The 12,394-nt window shown below is 45.0% G+C and overlaps 31 non-coding genes and 4 pseudogenes across 31 annotated transcripts; all 35 read right to left on the bottom strand.

The window, feature by feature from the left end:
* Positions 1–147: 147 nt before the first annotated feature.
* On the bottom strand, positions 148–266 carry LOC145085689 (5S ribosomal RNA). The gene has a single exon (XR_013700080.1). It is a non-coding gene; the product is annotated as a 5S ribosomal RNA (ribosomal RNA).
* Positions 267–497: 231 nt separating this feature from the next.
* On the bottom strand, positions 498–616 carry LOC145079502 (5S ribosomal RNA). The gene has a single exon (XR_013695014.1). It is a non-coding gene; the product is annotated as a 5S ribosomal RNA (ribosomal RNA).
* Positions 617–842: 226 nt separating this feature from the next.
* On the bottom strand, positions 843–961 carry LOC145079016 (5S ribosomal RNA). The gene has a single exon (XR_013694544.1). It is a non-coding gene; the product is annotated as a 5S ribosomal RNA (ribosomal RNA).
* A 241-nt stretch (positions 962–1,202) lies between these two features.
* On the bottom strand, positions 1,203–1,321 carry LOC145078024 (5S ribosomal RNA). The gene has a single exon (XR_013693628.1). It is a non-coding gene; the product is annotated as a 5S ribosomal RNA (ribosomal RNA).
* A 232-nt stretch (positions 1,322–1,553) lies between these two features.
* Positions 1,554–1,672, bottom strand: LOC145079101 (5S ribosomal RNA). Its single transcript, XR_013694625.1, has one exon. It is a non-coding gene; the product is annotated as a 5S ribosomal RNA (ribosomal RNA).
* Positions 1,673–1,906: 234 nt separating this feature from the next.
* Positions 1,907–2,025, bottom strand: LOC145079290 (5S ribosomal RNA). Its single transcript, XR_013694812.1, has one exon. It is a non-coding gene; the product is annotated as a 5S ribosomal RNA (ribosomal RNA).
* Positions 2,026–2,258: 233 nt separating this feature from the next.
* On the bottom strand, positions 2,259–2,377 carry LOC145079332 (5S ribosomal RNA). The gene has a single exon (XR_013694852.1). It is a non-coding gene; the product is annotated as a 5S ribosomal RNA (ribosomal RNA).
* Positions 2,378–2,608: 231 nt separating this feature from the next.
* Positions 2,609–2,727, bottom strand: LOC145075387 (5S ribosomal RNA). Its single transcript, XR_013692423.1, has one exon. It is a non-coding gene; the product is annotated as a 5S ribosomal RNA (ribosomal RNA).
* Positions 2,728–2,959: 232 nt separating this feature from the next.
* Positions 2,960–3,078, bottom strand: LOC145079930 (5S ribosomal RNA; annotated as a pseudogene).
* Positions 3,079–3,312: 234 nt separating this feature from the next.
* Positions 3,313–3,431, bottom strand: LOC145074920 (5S ribosomal RNA). Its single transcript, XR_013692184.1, has one exon. It is a non-coding gene; the product is annotated as a 5S ribosomal RNA (ribosomal RNA).
* Positions 3,432–3,671: 240 nt separating this feature from the next.
* Positions 3,672–3,790, bottom strand: LOC145078804 (5S ribosomal RNA). Its single transcript, XR_013694335.1, has one exon. It is a non-coding gene; the product is annotated as a 5S ribosomal RNA (ribosomal RNA).
* A 232-nt stretch (positions 3,791–4,022) lies between these two features.
* LOC145079100 (5S ribosomal RNA) lies at positions 4,023–4,141 on the bottom strand. Its single transcript, XR_013694624.1, has one exon. It is a non-coding gene; the product is annotated as a 5S ribosomal RNA (ribosomal RNA).
* Positions 4,142–4,374: 233 nt separating this feature from the next.
* Positions 4,375–4,493, bottom strand: LOC145078661 (5S ribosomal RNA). The gene has a single exon (XR_013694198.1). It is a non-coding gene; the product is annotated as a 5S ribosomal RNA (ribosomal RNA).
* Positions 4,494–4,729: 236 nt separating this feature from the next.
* Positions 4,730–4,848, bottom strand: LOC145079330 (5S ribosomal RNA). The gene has a single exon (XR_013694851.1). It is a non-coding gene; the product is annotated as a 5S ribosomal RNA (ribosomal RNA).
* A 231-nt stretch (positions 4,849–5,079) lies between these two features.
* Positions 5,080–5,198, bottom strand: LOC145075382 (5S ribosomal RNA). Its single transcript, XR_013692422.1, has one exon. It is a non-coding gene; the product is annotated as a 5S ribosomal RNA (ribosomal RNA).
* A 232-nt stretch (positions 5,199–5,430) lies between these two features.
* Positions 5,431–5,549, bottom strand: LOC145079929 (5S ribosomal RNA; annotated as a pseudogene).
* Positions 5,550–5,783: 234 nt separating this feature from the next.
* Positions 5,784–5,902, bottom strand: LOC145074914 (5S ribosomal RNA). The gene has a single exon (XR_013692173.1). It is a non-coding gene; the product is annotated as a 5S ribosomal RNA (ribosomal RNA).
* A 243-nt stretch (positions 5,903–6,145) lies between these two features.
* On the bottom strand, positions 6,146–6,264 carry LOC145078002 (5S ribosomal RNA). The gene has a single exon (XR_013693607.1). It is a non-coding gene; the product is annotated as a 5S ribosomal RNA (ribosomal RNA).
* Positions 6,265–6,496: 232 nt separating this feature from the next.
* LOC145079099 (5S ribosomal RNA) lies at positions 6,497–6,615 on the bottom strand. The gene has a single exon (XR_013694623.1). It is a non-coding gene; the product is annotated as a 5S ribosomal RNA (ribosomal RNA).
* Positions 6,616–6,848: 233 nt separating this feature from the next.
* LOC145078659 (5S ribosomal RNA) lies at positions 6,849–6,967 on the bottom strand. Its single transcript, XR_013694196.1, has one exon. It is a non-coding gene; the product is annotated as a 5S ribosomal RNA (ribosomal RNA).
* A 233-nt stretch (positions 6,968–7,200) lies between these two features.
* Positions 7,201–7,319, bottom strand: LOC145078621 (5S ribosomal RNA). Its single transcript, XR_013694160.1, has one exon. It is a non-coding gene; the product is annotated as a 5S ribosomal RNA (ribosomal RNA).
* Positions 7,320–7,552: 233 nt separating this feature from the next.
* Positions 7,553–7,671, bottom strand: LOC145076040 (5S ribosomal RNA). The gene has a single exon (XR_013692575.1). It is a non-coding gene; the product is annotated as a 5S ribosomal RNA (ribosomal RNA).
* Positions 7,672–7,903: 232 nt separating this feature from the next.
* LOC145079928 (5S ribosomal RNA) lies at positions 7,904–8,022 on the bottom strand (annotated as a pseudogene).
* A 234-nt stretch (positions 8,023–8,256) lies between these two features.
* On the bottom strand, positions 8,257–8,375 carry LOC145074906 (5S ribosomal RNA). The gene has a single exon (XR_013692171.1). It is a non-coding gene; the product is annotated as a 5S ribosomal RNA (ribosomal RNA).
* A 234-nt stretch (positions 8,376–8,609) lies between these two features.
* LOC145079057 (5S ribosomal RNA) lies at positions 8,610–8,728 on the bottom strand. Its single transcript, XR_013694584.1, has one exon. It is a non-coding gene; the product is annotated as a 5S ribosomal RNA (ribosomal RNA).
* Positions 8,729–8,960: 232 nt separating this feature from the next.
* LOC145079323 (5S ribosomal RNA) lies at positions 8,961–9,079 on the bottom strand. Its single transcript, XR_013694844.1, has one exon. It is a non-coding gene; the product is annotated as a 5S ribosomal RNA (ribosomal RNA).
* Positions 9,080–9,310: 231 nt separating this feature from the next.
* Positions 9,311–9,429, bottom strand: LOC145080006 (5S ribosomal RNA; annotated as a pseudogene).
* Positions 9,430–9,664: 235 nt separating this feature from the next.
* On the bottom strand, positions 9,665–9,783 carry LOC145076169 (5S ribosomal RNA). Its single transcript, XR_013692618.1, has one exon. It is a non-coding gene; the product is annotated as a 5S ribosomal RNA (ribosomal RNA).
* A 237-nt stretch (positions 9,784–10,020) lies between these two features.
* LOC145075336 (5S ribosomal RNA) lies at positions 10,021–10,139 on the bottom strand. The gene has a single exon (XR_013692412.1). It is a non-coding gene; the product is annotated as a 5S ribosomal RNA (ribosomal RNA).
* A 232-nt stretch (positions 10,140–10,371) lies between these two features.
* LOC145079110 (5S ribosomal RNA) lies at positions 10,372–10,490 on the bottom strand. Its single transcript, XR_013694634.1, has one exon. It is a non-coding gene; the product is annotated as a 5S ribosomal RNA (ribosomal RNA).
* A 238-nt stretch (positions 10,491–10,728) lies between these two features.
* LOC145078691 (5S ribosomal RNA) lies at positions 10,729–10,846 on the bottom strand. Its single transcript, XR_013694226.1, has one exon. It is a non-coding gene; the product is annotated as a 5S ribosomal RNA (ribosomal RNA).
* Positions 10,847–11,078: 232 nt separating this feature from the next.
* Positions 11,079–11,197, bottom strand: LOC145079414 (5S ribosomal RNA). Its single transcript, XR_013694929.1, has one exon. It is a non-coding gene; the product is annotated as a 5S ribosomal RNA (ribosomal RNA).
* Positions 11,198–11,434: 237 nt separating this feature from the next.
* Positions 11,435–11,553, bottom strand: LOC145074146 (5S ribosomal RNA). Its single transcript, XR_013691723.1, has one exon. It is a non-coding gene; the product is annotated as a 5S ribosomal RNA (ribosomal RNA).
* Positions 11,554–11,792: 239 nt separating this feature from the next.
* LOC145073112 (5S ribosomal RNA) lies at positions 11,793–11,911 on the bottom strand. The gene has a single exon (XR_013691238.1). It is a non-coding gene; the product is annotated as a 5S ribosomal RNA (ribosomal RNA).
* Positions 11,912–12,141: 230 nt separating this feature from the next.
* LOC145079217 (5S ribosomal RNA) lies at positions 12,142–12,260 on the bottom strand. Its single transcript, XR_013694736.1, has one exon. It is a non-coding gene; the product is annotated as a 5S ribosomal RNA (ribosomal RNA).
* Positions 12,261–12,394: the final 134 nt, after the last annotated feature.

The raw sequence follows: 12,394 nt of genomic DNA, 5'->3' as shown, positions 1-12,394 counted from the left end.
TCGGCTCCGTTCCAAAAATACGAAAACCATCAACCATGAACCGGAGGGCACCCGAGCATAGAAATAGCAAGAAAGAAAGGAAAAAAAACCAAAAAACCGCACGTTAAATGTAAAAAAAAAAAAAACGCAAACGGACAACGAAAAAGGGGGGTGCAACACGAGGACTTCCCAGGGGGTCACCCATCCTAGTACTACTCTCGCCCAAGCACGCTTAACTGCGGAGTTTTGATGGGATCCGGTGCATTAGTGCTGTTATGATCACACCCAAAATAATATCCATGTTCATTGCTTTTATGTGTTACAAGATGCACAATCTCCTTTGTTTTTGTACGCGGGGCGTGGGATCCACGTGACCGATCGGCTCCGTTCCAAAAATACGAAAACCATCAACCATAAACCGGAAGACACCCGAGCATAGAAATAGCAAGAAAGAAAGGATAAAAAACTAAAAAACCGCACGTAAAATGTTAAAAAAATGCAAACGGACAACCAAAAAGAGGGTGCAACATGAGCACATCCCAGGGGGTCACCCATCCTTGTACTACTCTCGCCCAAGCACGCTTAACTGCGGAGTTCTGATGGGATTCGGTGCATTAGTGCTGGTATGATAGCACACGAAATACTATCCATGTTTATTGTTTTTATGTGTTACAAGACGCAGAGCCTACTTTGTTTTGGTACGCGGGGCGTGGGACCCATGTGACCGATCGGCTCCGTTCCAAAAATACAAAAACCATGAACCATGAACCGGAGGGCACCCGAGCATAGAAATAGCAAGAAAGAAAGGAAAAAAAACCGCACGTAAAATGTAAAAAAAAACGCAAACGGACAAACTAAAAAGGGTGGTGCAACAAGAGGACTTCCCAGGGTGTCACCAATCCTAGTACTACTCTCGCCCAAGCACGCTTAACTACGGAGGTTTGATGGGATCCGGTGCATTAGTGCTGGTATGATTGCTCCCGAAATACTATTCATGTTCATTGCTTTTATGTGTTACCAGAGGCAGAACTTCCTTTATTTTGGTACGCGGGGCGTGGGACCTACGTGACTGATCGGCTCCGTTCCAAAAATACGAAAACCATCAACCATGAACCGGAGGGCACCCGAGCATAGAAATAGCAAGAAAGAAAGGAAAAAAAACCAAAAAACCGCACGTAAAATGTAAAAAAAAAAAAAAACGCAATCGGACAACGAAAAGGGGGGGGGTGCAACATGAGGACTTCCCAGGGGGTAACCCATCCTAGTACTACTCTCGCCCAAGCACGCTTAACTGCGGAGTTTTGATGGGATCCGGTGCATTAGTGCTGTTATGATCACACCCAAAATAATATCCATGTTTATTGCTTTTATGTGTTACAAGATGCAGAATCTCCTTTGTTTTTGTACGCGGGGCGTGGGATCCACGTGACCGATCGGCTCCGTTCCAAAAATTCGAAAACGATCAACCATAAACCAGAAGGCACCCGAGCATAGAAATAGCAAGAAAGAAAGGATAAAAAACCAAAAAACCGCACGTAAAATGTCAAAAAAAATGCAAACGGACAACGAAAAAGAGGGTGCAACACGAGCACATCCCAGGGGGTCACCCATCGTTGTACTACTCTCGCCCAAGCACGCTTAACTGCGGAGTTCTGATGGGATTCGGTGCATTAGTGCCGGTATGATAGCACACGAAATACTATCCATGTTTATTGCTTTTATGTGTTACAAGACGCAGAGCCTACTTTGTTTTGGTACGCGGGGCGTGGGACCCATGTGACCGATCGGCTCCGTTCCAAAAATACGAAAACCATCAGCCATGAACCGGAGGGCACCCGAGCATAGAAATAGCAAGAAAGAATGGAAAAAACACCAAAAAACCGCACGTAAAATGTAAAAAGAAAACGCAAACGGACAACGAAAAAGGGGGGTGCAACACAAGGATTTCCCGGGGGGTCACCAATCCTAGTACTACTCTCGCCCAAGCACGCTTAACTGCGGAGTTCTGATGGGATCCGGTGCATTAGTGTTGTTAGGATCACACCCAAAATAATATCCATGTTTATTGCTTTTATGTGTTACAAGACGCATAATCTCCTTTGTTTTTGTATGCGGGGCGTGGGATCCATGTGACCGATCGGCACCGTTCCAAAAATACGAAAACCATCAACCATAAACCGGAAGGCACCCGAGCATAGAAATAGCCAGAAAGAAAGGAAAAAAAAACAAAAAACCGCATGTAAACTGTAAAAGAAAAATGCAAACGGACAACGAAAAATAGTGTGCAACACGAGGACTTCCCAGGGGGTCACCCATCCTTGTATTACTCTCGCCCAAGCACGCTTAACTTCGGAGTTCTGATCGGATTCGATGCATTAGTGCTAGTATGATCGCACCCGAAATACTATCCATGTTTATTGCTTTTATGTTTTACCAGACGCAGAACCTCATTTGTTTTGGTACGCGGGGCGTGGGACCTACGTGACTGATCGGCTCCGTTTCAAAAATACGAAAACCATCAACCATGAACCGGAGGGCACCCGAGCATAGAAATAGCAAGAAATAATGGAAAAAAACCAAAAAACCGCACGTAAAATGTAAAAAAAAGGCAAACGGACAACGAAAAAGGAGGGTGCAAAACGAGGACTTCCCAGGGGGTCACCAATCCTAGTACTACTCTCGCCCAAGCACGCTTAACTGCGGAGTTCTGATGGGATCCGGTGCATTAGTGCTGTTATGATCACACCCAAAATAATATCCATGTTTATTGCTTTTATGTGTTACAAGACGCATAATCTCCTTTGTTTTTGTACGCGGGGCGTGGGATCCACGTGACCGATCGGCTCCGTTCCAAAAATACGAAAACCATCAACCATAAACCGGAAGGCACCCGAGCATAGAAATAGCCAGAAAGAAATGAAAAAAACAAAAAAACAACACGTAAAATATAAAAAAAAAATGCAAACGGACAACGAAAATGAGGGTGCAACACGAGCACTTCCCAGGGGGTCACCCATCCTTGTAGTACTTTTGCCCAAGCATGCTTAACTACGGAGTTCTGATGGGATTCGGTGCATTAGTGCTGGTATGATCGCACACGAAATACTATCCATGTTTATTGCTTTTATGTGTTACAAGACGCAGAACCTTCTTTGTTTTGGTACGCGGGGCGTGGGACCCATGTGACCGATCGGCTCCGTTCCAAAAATACGAAAACCATGAACCATGAACCGGAGGGCACCCGAGCATAGAAATAGCAAGAAAGAAAGGAAAAAAAAACAAAAAACTGCACGTAAAATGTAAAAAAAAACGCAAACGGACAAACTAAAAAGGGGGGTGCAACACGAGGACTTCCCAGGGGGTCACCAATCCTAGTACTACTCTCGCCCAAGCACGCTTAACTGCGGAGGTCTGATGGGATCCGGTGCATTAGTGCTGGTATGATGGCTCCCGAAATACTATTCATGTTCATTGCTTTTATGTGTTACCAGAGGCAGAACTTCCTTTATTTTGGTACGCGGGGCGTGGGACCTACGTGACTGATCGGCTCCGTTCCAAAAATACGAAAACCATCAACCATGAACCGGAGGGCACCCGAGCATAGAAATAGCAAGAAAGAAAGGAAAAAAAACCAAAAAACCGCACGTAAAATGTAAAAAAAAAAAAAACGCAAACGGACAACGAAAAAGGGGGGGGTGCAACATGAGGACTTCCCAGGGGGTAACCCATTCTAGTACTACTCTCGCCCAAGCACGCTTAACTGCGGAGTTTTGATGGGATCCGGTGCATTAGTGCTGTTATGATCACACCCAAAATAATATCCATGTTTATTGCTTTTATGTGTTACAAGATGCAGAATCTCCTTTGTTTTTGTACGCGGGGCGTGGGATCCACGTGACCGATCGGCTCCGTTCCAAAAATTCGAAAACGATCAACCATAAACCGGAAGGCACCCGAGCATAGAAATAGCAAGAAAGAAAGGATAAAAAACCAAAAAACCGCACGTAAAATGTCAAAAAAAATGCAAACGGACAACGAAAAAGAGGGTGCAACACGAGCACATCCCAGGGGGTCACCCATCGTTGTACTACTCTCGCCCAAGCACGCTTAACTGCGGAGTTCTGATGGGATTCGGTGCATTAGTGCCGGTATGATAGCACACGAAATACTATCCATGTTTATTGCTTTTATGTGTTACAAGACGCAGAGCCTACTTTGTTTTGGTACGCGGGGCGTGGGACCCATGTGACCGATCGGCTCCGTTCCAAAAATACGAAAACCATCAGCCATGAACCGGAGGGCACCCGAGCATAGAAATAGCAAGAAAGAATGGAAAAAAACCAAAAAACCGCACATAAAATTTAAAAAGAAAACGCAAACGGACAACGAAAAAGGGGGGTGCAACACAAGGATTTCCCGGGGGGTCACCAATCCTAGTACTACTCTCGCCCAAGCACGCTTAACTGCGGAGTTCTGATGGGATCCGGTGCATTAGTGCTGTTAGGATCACACCCAAAATAATATCCATGTTTATTGCTTTTATGTGTTACAAGACGCATAATCTCCTTTGTTTTTGTATGCGGGGCGTGGGATCCATGTGACCGATCGGCACCGTTCCAAAAATACGAAAACCATCAACCATAAACCGGAAGGCACCCGAGCATAGAAATAGCCAGAAAGAAAGGAAAAAAAAAACAAAAAACCGCATGTAAACTGTAAAAAAAAAAAATGCAAACGGACAACGAAAAATAGTGTGCAACACGAGGACTTCCCAGGGGGTCACCCATCCTTGTATTACTCTCGCCCAAGCACGCTTAACTTCGGAGTTCTGATCGGATTCGATGCATTAGTGCTAGTATGATCGCACCCGAAATACTATCCATGTTTATTGCTTTTATGTTTTACCAGACGCAGAACCTCATTTGTTTTGGTACACGGGGCGTGGGACCTACGTGACTGATCGGCTCCGTTTCAAAAATACGAAAACCATCAACCATGAACCGGAGGGCACCCGAGCATAGAAATAGCAAGAAATAATGGAAAAAAACCAAAAAACCGCACGTAAAATGTAAAAAAAAGGCAAACGGACAACGAAAAAGGAGGGTGCAAAACGAGGACTTCCCAGGGGGTCACCAATCCTAGTACTACTCTCGCCCAAGCACGCTTAACTGCGGAGTTCTGATGGGATCCGGTGCATTAGTGCTGTTATGATCACACCCAAAATAATATCCATGTTTATTGCTTTTATGTGTTACAAGACGCATAATCTCCTTTGTTTTTGTACGCGGGGCGTGGGATCCACGTGACCGATCGGCTCCGTTCCAAAAATACGAAAACCATCAACCATAAACCGGAAGGCACCCGAGCATAGAAATAGCCAAAAAGAAATGAAAAAAACAAAAAAACAACACGTAAAATATAAAAAAAAAATGCAAACGGACAACGAAAATGAGGGTGCAACACGAGCACTTCCCAGGGGGTCACCCATCCTTGTAGTACTTTTGCCCAAGCATGCTTAACTACGGAGTTCTGATGGGATTCGGTGCATTAGTGCTGGTATGATCGCACACGAAATACTATCCATGTTTATTGCTTTTATGTGTTACAAGACGCAGAACCTTCTTTGTTTTGGTACGCGGGGCGTGGGACCCATGTGACCGATCGGCTCCGTTCCAAAAATACGAAAACCATGAACCATGAACCGGAGGGCACCCGAGCATAGAAATAGCAAGAAAGAAAGGAAAAAAAAACAAAAAATTGCACGTAAAATGTAAAAAAAAACGCAAACGGACAAACTAAAAAGGGGGGTGCAACACGAGGACTTCCCAGGGGGTCACCAATCCTAGTACTACTCTCGCCCAAGCACGCTTAACTGCGGAGGTCTGATGGGATCCGGTGCATTAGTGCTGGTATGATGGCTCCCGAAATACTATTCATGTTCATTGCTTTTATGTGTTACCAGAGGCAGAACTTCCTTTATTTTGGTACGCGGGGCGTGGGACCTACGTGACTGATCGGCTCCGTTCCAAAAATACGAAAACCATCAACCATGAACCGGAGGGCACCCGAGCATAGAAATAGCAAGAAAGAAAGGAAAAAAAACCAAAAAACCGCACGTAAAATGTAAAAAAAAAAAAACGCAAACGGACAACGAAAAAGGGGGGGGGGGGTGCAACATGAGGACTTCCCAGGGGGTAACCCATCCTAGTACTACTCTCGCCCAAGCACGCTTAACTGCGGAGTTTTGATGGGATCCGGTGCATTAGTGCTGTTATGATCACACCCAAAATAATATCCATGTTTATTGCTTTTATGTGTTACAAGATGCAGAATCTCCTTTGTTTTTGTACGCGGGGCGTGGGATCCACGTGACCGATCGGCTCCGTTCCAAAAATTCGAAAACGATCAACCATAAACCGGAAGGCACCCGAGCATAGAAATAGAAAGAAAGAAAGGATAAAAAACCAAAAAACCGCACGTAAAATGTCAAAAAAAATGCAAACGGACAACGAAAAAGAGGGTGCAACACGAGCACATCCCAGGGGGTCACCCATCGTTGTACTACTCTCGCCCAAGCACGCTTAACTGCGGAGTTCTGATGGGATTCGGTGCATTAGTGCCGGTATGATAGCACACAAAATACTATCCATGTTTATTGCTTTTATGTGTTACAAGACGCAGAGCCTACTTTGTTTTGGTACGCGGGGCGTGGGACCCATGTGACCGATCGGCTCCGTTCCAAAAATACGAAAACCATCAGCCATGAACCGGAGGGCACCCGAGCATAGAAATAGCAAGAAAGAATGGAAAAAAACCAAAAAACCGCACGTAAAATTTAAAAAGAAAACGCAAACGGACAACGAAAAAGGGGGGTGCAACACAAGGATTTCCCGGGGGGTCACCAATCCTAGTACTACTCTCGCCCAAGCACGCTTAACTGCGGAGTTCTGATGGGATCCGGTGCATTAGTGCTGTTAGGATCACACCCAAAATAATATCCATGTTTATTGCTTTTATGTGTTACAAGACGCATAATCTCCTTTGTTTTTGTATGCGGGGCGTGGGATCCATGTGACCGATCGGCACCGTTCCAAAAATACGAAAACCATCAACCATAAACCGGAAGGCACCCGAGCATAGAAATAGCCAGAAAGAAAGGAAAAAAAAACAAAAAACCGCATGTAAACTGTAAAAAAAAAATGCAAACGGACAACGAAAAATAGTGTGCAACACGAGGACTTCCCAGGGGGTCACCCATCCTTGTATTACTCTCGCCCAAGCACGCTTAACTTCGGAGTTCTGATCGGATTCGGTGCATTAGTGCCGGTATGATAGCACACGAAATACTATCCATGTTTATTGCTTTTATGTGTTACAAGACGCAGAGCCTACTTTGTTTTGGTACGCGGGGCGTGGGACCCATGTGACCGATCGGCTCCGTTCCAAAAATACGAAAACCATCAGCCATGAACCGGAGGGCACCCGAGCATAGAAATAGCAAGAAAGAATGGAAAAAAACCAAAAAACCACACGTAAAATTTAAAAAGAAAACGCAAACGGACAACGAAAAAGGGGGGTGCAACACAAGGATTTCCCGGGGGGTCACCAATCCTAGTACTACTCTCGCCCAAGCACGCTTAACTGCGGAGTTCTGATGGGATCCGGTGCATTAGTGCTGTTATGATCACACCCAAAATAATATCCATGTTTATTGCTTTTATGTGTTACAAGACGCATAATCTCCTTTGTTTCTGTACGCGGGGCGTGGGATCCACGTGACCGATCGGCTCCGTTCCAAAAATATGAAAACCATCAACCATAAACCGGAAGGCACCCGAGCATAGAAATAGCCAGAAAGAAATGAAAAAAACAAAAAAACAACACGTAAAATATAAAAAAAAAATGCAAACGGACAACGAAAATGAGGGTGCAACACGAGCACTTCCCAGGGGGTCACCCATCCTTGTAGTACTTTTGCCCAAGCATGCTTAACTACGGAGTTCTGATGGGATTCGGTGCATTAGTGCTGGTATGATCGCACACGAAATACTATCCATGTTTATTGCTTTTATGTGTTACAAGACGCAGAACCTTCTTTGTTTTGGTACGCGGGGCGTGGGACCCATGTGACCGATCGGCTCCGTTCCAAAAATACGAAAACCATGAACCATGAACCGGAGGGCACCCGAGCATAGAAATAGCAAGAAAGAAAGGAAAAAAAAACAAAAAACTGCACGTAAAATGTAAAAAAAAACGCAAACGGACAAACTAAAAAGGGGGGTGCAACACGAGGACTTCCCAGGGGGTCACCAATCCTAGTACTACTCTCGCCCAAGCACGCTTAACTGCGGAGGTCTGATGGGATCCGGTGCATTAGTGCTGGTATGATGGCTCCCGAAATACTATTCATGTTCATTGCTTTTATGTGTTACCAGAGGCAGAACTTCCTTTATTTTGGTACGCGGGGCGTGGGACCTACGTGACTGATCGGCTCCGTTCCAAAAATACGAAAACCATCAACCATGAACCGGAGGGCACCCGAGCATAGAAATAGCAAGAAAGAAAGGAAAAAAAAAACAAAAAACCGCACATAAAATGTAAAAAAAAACGCAAACGGACAACGAAAAAGGTGGGTGCAACACGAGGACTTCCCAGGGGCTCACCCATCCTAGTACTACTCTCGCCCAAGCACGCTTAACTGCGGAGTTTTGATGGGATCCGGTGCATTAGTGCTGTTATGATCACACCGAAAATAATATCCATGTTTATTGCTTTTATGTGTTACAAGATGCACAATCTCCTTTGTTTTTGTACGCGGGGCGTGGGATCCACGTGACCGATCGGCTCCGTTCCAAAAATACGAAAACCATCAACCATAAACCGGAAGGCACCCGAGCATAGAAATAGCCAGAAAGAAAGGAAAAAAACAAAAAAACAGCACGTATAATGTAAAAAAAAAATGCAAACGGACAACGAAAAAGAGGGTGCAACACGAGCACTTCCAAGGGGGTCACCCATCCTTGTACTAATCTTGCCCAAGAACGCTTAACTGCGGAGTTCTGATGGGATTCGGTGCATTAGTGCTGGTATGATCGCACACGAAATACTATCCATGTTTATTGCTTTTATGTGTTACAAGACGCAAAACCTTCTTTGTTTTGGTACGCGGGGCGTGGGATCCACGTGACCGATCGGCTCCGTTCCAAAAATACGAAAACCATCAACCATAAACCGGAAGGCACCCGAGCATAGAAATAGCAAAAAAGAAAGGATAAAAAACTAAAAAACCGCACGTAAAATGTAAAAAAAATGCAAACGGACAACGAAAAAGAGGGTGCAACACGAGCACATCCCAGGGGGTCACCCATCCTTCTACTACTCTCGCCCAAGCACGCTTAACTACGGATTTCTGATGGGATTCGGTGCATTAGTGCTGGTATGATAGCACACGAAATACTATTCATGTTCATTGCTTTTATGTGTTACCAGAGGCAGAACTTCCTTTATTTTGGTACGCGGGGCGTGGGACCTACGTGACTGATCGGCTCCGTTCCAAAAATACGAAAACCATCAACCATGAACCGGAGGGCACCCGAGCATAGAAATAGCAAGAAAGAAAGGAAAAAAAACCAAAAAACCGCACGTTAAATGTAAAAAAAAAAACGCAAACGGACAACGAAAAAGGGGGGTGGAACACGAGGACTTCCCAGGGGGTCACCCATCCTAGTACTACTCTCGCCCAAGCACGCTTAACTGCGGAGTTCTGATGGGATTCGGTGCATTAGTGCCGGTATGATAGCACACGAAATACTATCCATGTTTATTGCTTTTATGTGTTACAAGACGCAGAGCCTACTTTGTTTTGGTACGCGGGGCGTGGGACCCATGTGATCGATCGGCTCCGTTCCAAAAATACGAAAACCATCAGCCATGAAGCGGAGGGCACCCAAGCATAGAAATAGCAAGAAAGAATGGAAAAAAACCAAAAACCGCACGTAAAATGTAAAAAGAAAACGCAAACGGACAACGAAAAAGGGGGGGGGGGTGCAACACAAGGATTTCCCAAGGGGTCACCAATCCTAGTACTACTCTCGCCCAAGCACGCTTAACTGCGGAGTTCTGATGGGATCCGGTGCATTAGTGCTGTTATGATCACACCCAAAATAATATCCATTTTTATTGCTTTTATGTGTTACAAGACGCATAATCTCCTTTGTTTTTGTACGCGGGGCGTGGGATCCATGGGACCGATCGGCTCCGTTCCAAAAATACGAAAACCATCAACCATAAACCGGAAGGCACCCGAGCATAGAAATAGCCAGAAAGAAAGGGAAAAAAACAAAAAACCGCACGTAAAGTGTAAAAAAAAAATGCAAACGGACAACGAAAAATAGGGTGCAACACGAGGACTTCCCAGGGGGTCACCCATCCTTGTACTACTCTCGCCCAAGCACGCTTAACTTCGGAGTTTTGATCGGATTCGATGCATTAGTGCTAGTATGATCGCACCCGAAATACTATCCATGTTTATTGCTTTTATGTTTTACCAGACGCAGAACCTCATTTGTTTTGGTACGCGGGGCGTGGGACCTACGTGACTGATCGGCTCCGTTCCAAAAATACGAAAACCATCAACCATGAACCGGAGGGCACCCGAGCATAGAAATAGCAAGAAAGAATGGAAAAAAAACGAAAAAACCGCACGTAAAATGTAAAAAAAAAAAAAAGGCAAACGGACAACGAAAAAGGAGGGTGCAAAACGAGGACTTCCCAGGGCGTCACCAATCAAGTACTACTCTCGCCCAAGCACGCTTAACTGCGGAGTTCTGATGGGATCCGGTGCATTAGTGCTGTTATGATCACACCCAAAATAATATCCATGTTTATTGCTTTTATGTGTTACAAGACGCATAATCTCCTTTGTTTTTGTACGCGGGGCGTGGGATCCACGTGACCGATCGGCTCCGTTCCAAAAATACGAAAACCATCAACCATAAACCGGAAGGCACCCGAGCATAGAAATAGCCAGAAAGAAATGAAAAAAACAAAAAAACAACACGAAAAATATAAAAAAAAAATGCAAACGGACAACGAAAATGAGGGTGCAACACGAGCACTTCCCAGGGGGTCACCCATCCTTGTAGTACTCTTGCCCAAGCATGCTTAACTACGGAGTTCTGATGGGATTCGGTGCATTAGTGCAGGTATGATCGCACACGAAATACTATCCATGTTTATTGCTTTTATGTGTTACAAGACGCAGAACCTTCTTTGTTTTGGTATGCGGGGCGTGGGACCCATGTGACCGATCGACTCCGTTCCAAAAATACGAAAACCATGAACCATGAACCGGAGGGCACCCGAGCATAGAAATAGCAAGAAAGAAAGGAAAAAAAACAAAAAACCGCACGTAAAATGTAAAAAAAAAAAACGCAAACGGACAAACTAAAAAGGGGAGATGCAACACGAGGAATTCCCAGGGGGTCACCAATCCTAGTACTACTCTCGCCCAAGCACGCTTAACTGCGGAGGTCTGATGGGATCCGGTGCATTAGTGCTGGTATGATCGCTCCCGAAATACTATTCATGTTCATTGCTTTTATGTGTTACCAGAGGCAGAACTTCCTTTATTTTGGTACGCGGGGCGTGGGACCTACGTGACTGATCGGCTCCGTTCCAAAAATACAAAAACCATCAACCATGAACCGGAGGGCACCCGAGCATAGAAATAGCAAGAAAGAAAGGAAAAAAAACCAAAAAACCGCACGTAAAATGTAAAAAAAAAAAAAAACGCAAACGGACAACGAAAAAGGTGGGTGCAACACGAGGACTTCCCAGGGGGTCACCCATCCTAGTACTACTCTCGCCCAAGCACGCTTAACTGCGGAGTTTTGATGGGATCCGGTGCATTAGTGCTGTTATGATCACACCCAAAATAATATCCATGTTTATTGCTTTTATGTGTTACAAGACGCACAATCTCCTTTGTTTTTGTACGCGGGGCGTGGGATCCACGTGACCGATCGGCTCCGTTCCAAAAATACGAAAACCATCAACCATAAACCGGAAGGCACCCGAGCATATAAATAGCCAGAAAGAAAGGAAAAAAACAAAAAAACAGCACGTATAATGTAAAAAAAATGCAAACGGACAACGAAAAAGAGGGTGCAACACGAGCACTTCCAAGGGGATCACCCATCCTTGTACTAATCCTGCCCAAGCACGCTTAACTGCGGAGTTCTGATGGGATTCGGTGCATTAGTGCTGGTATGATCGCACACGAAATACTATCCATGTTTATTGCTTTTATGTGTTACAAGACGCAGAACCTTCTTTGTTTTGGTACGCGGGACGTGGGATCCATGTGACTGATCGGCTCCGTTCCAAAAATACGAAAACCATCAACCATAAACCG

The sequence above is a fragment of the Lactuca serriola genome, chromosome 1 (assembly GCF_051521515.1).
Source record: "Lactuca serriola cultivar US96UC23 chromosome 1, Lser_US96UC23_V15, whole genome shotgun sequence".
Classification (NCBI taxonomy): Eukaryota; Viridiplantae; Streptophyta; class Magnoliopsida; order Asterales; family Asteraceae; genus Lactuca; species Lactuca serriola.
The sequence above is the reverse complement of the archived record's forward strand: the minus strand, read 5'-3'. Positions and strand labels throughout refer to the sequence as shown.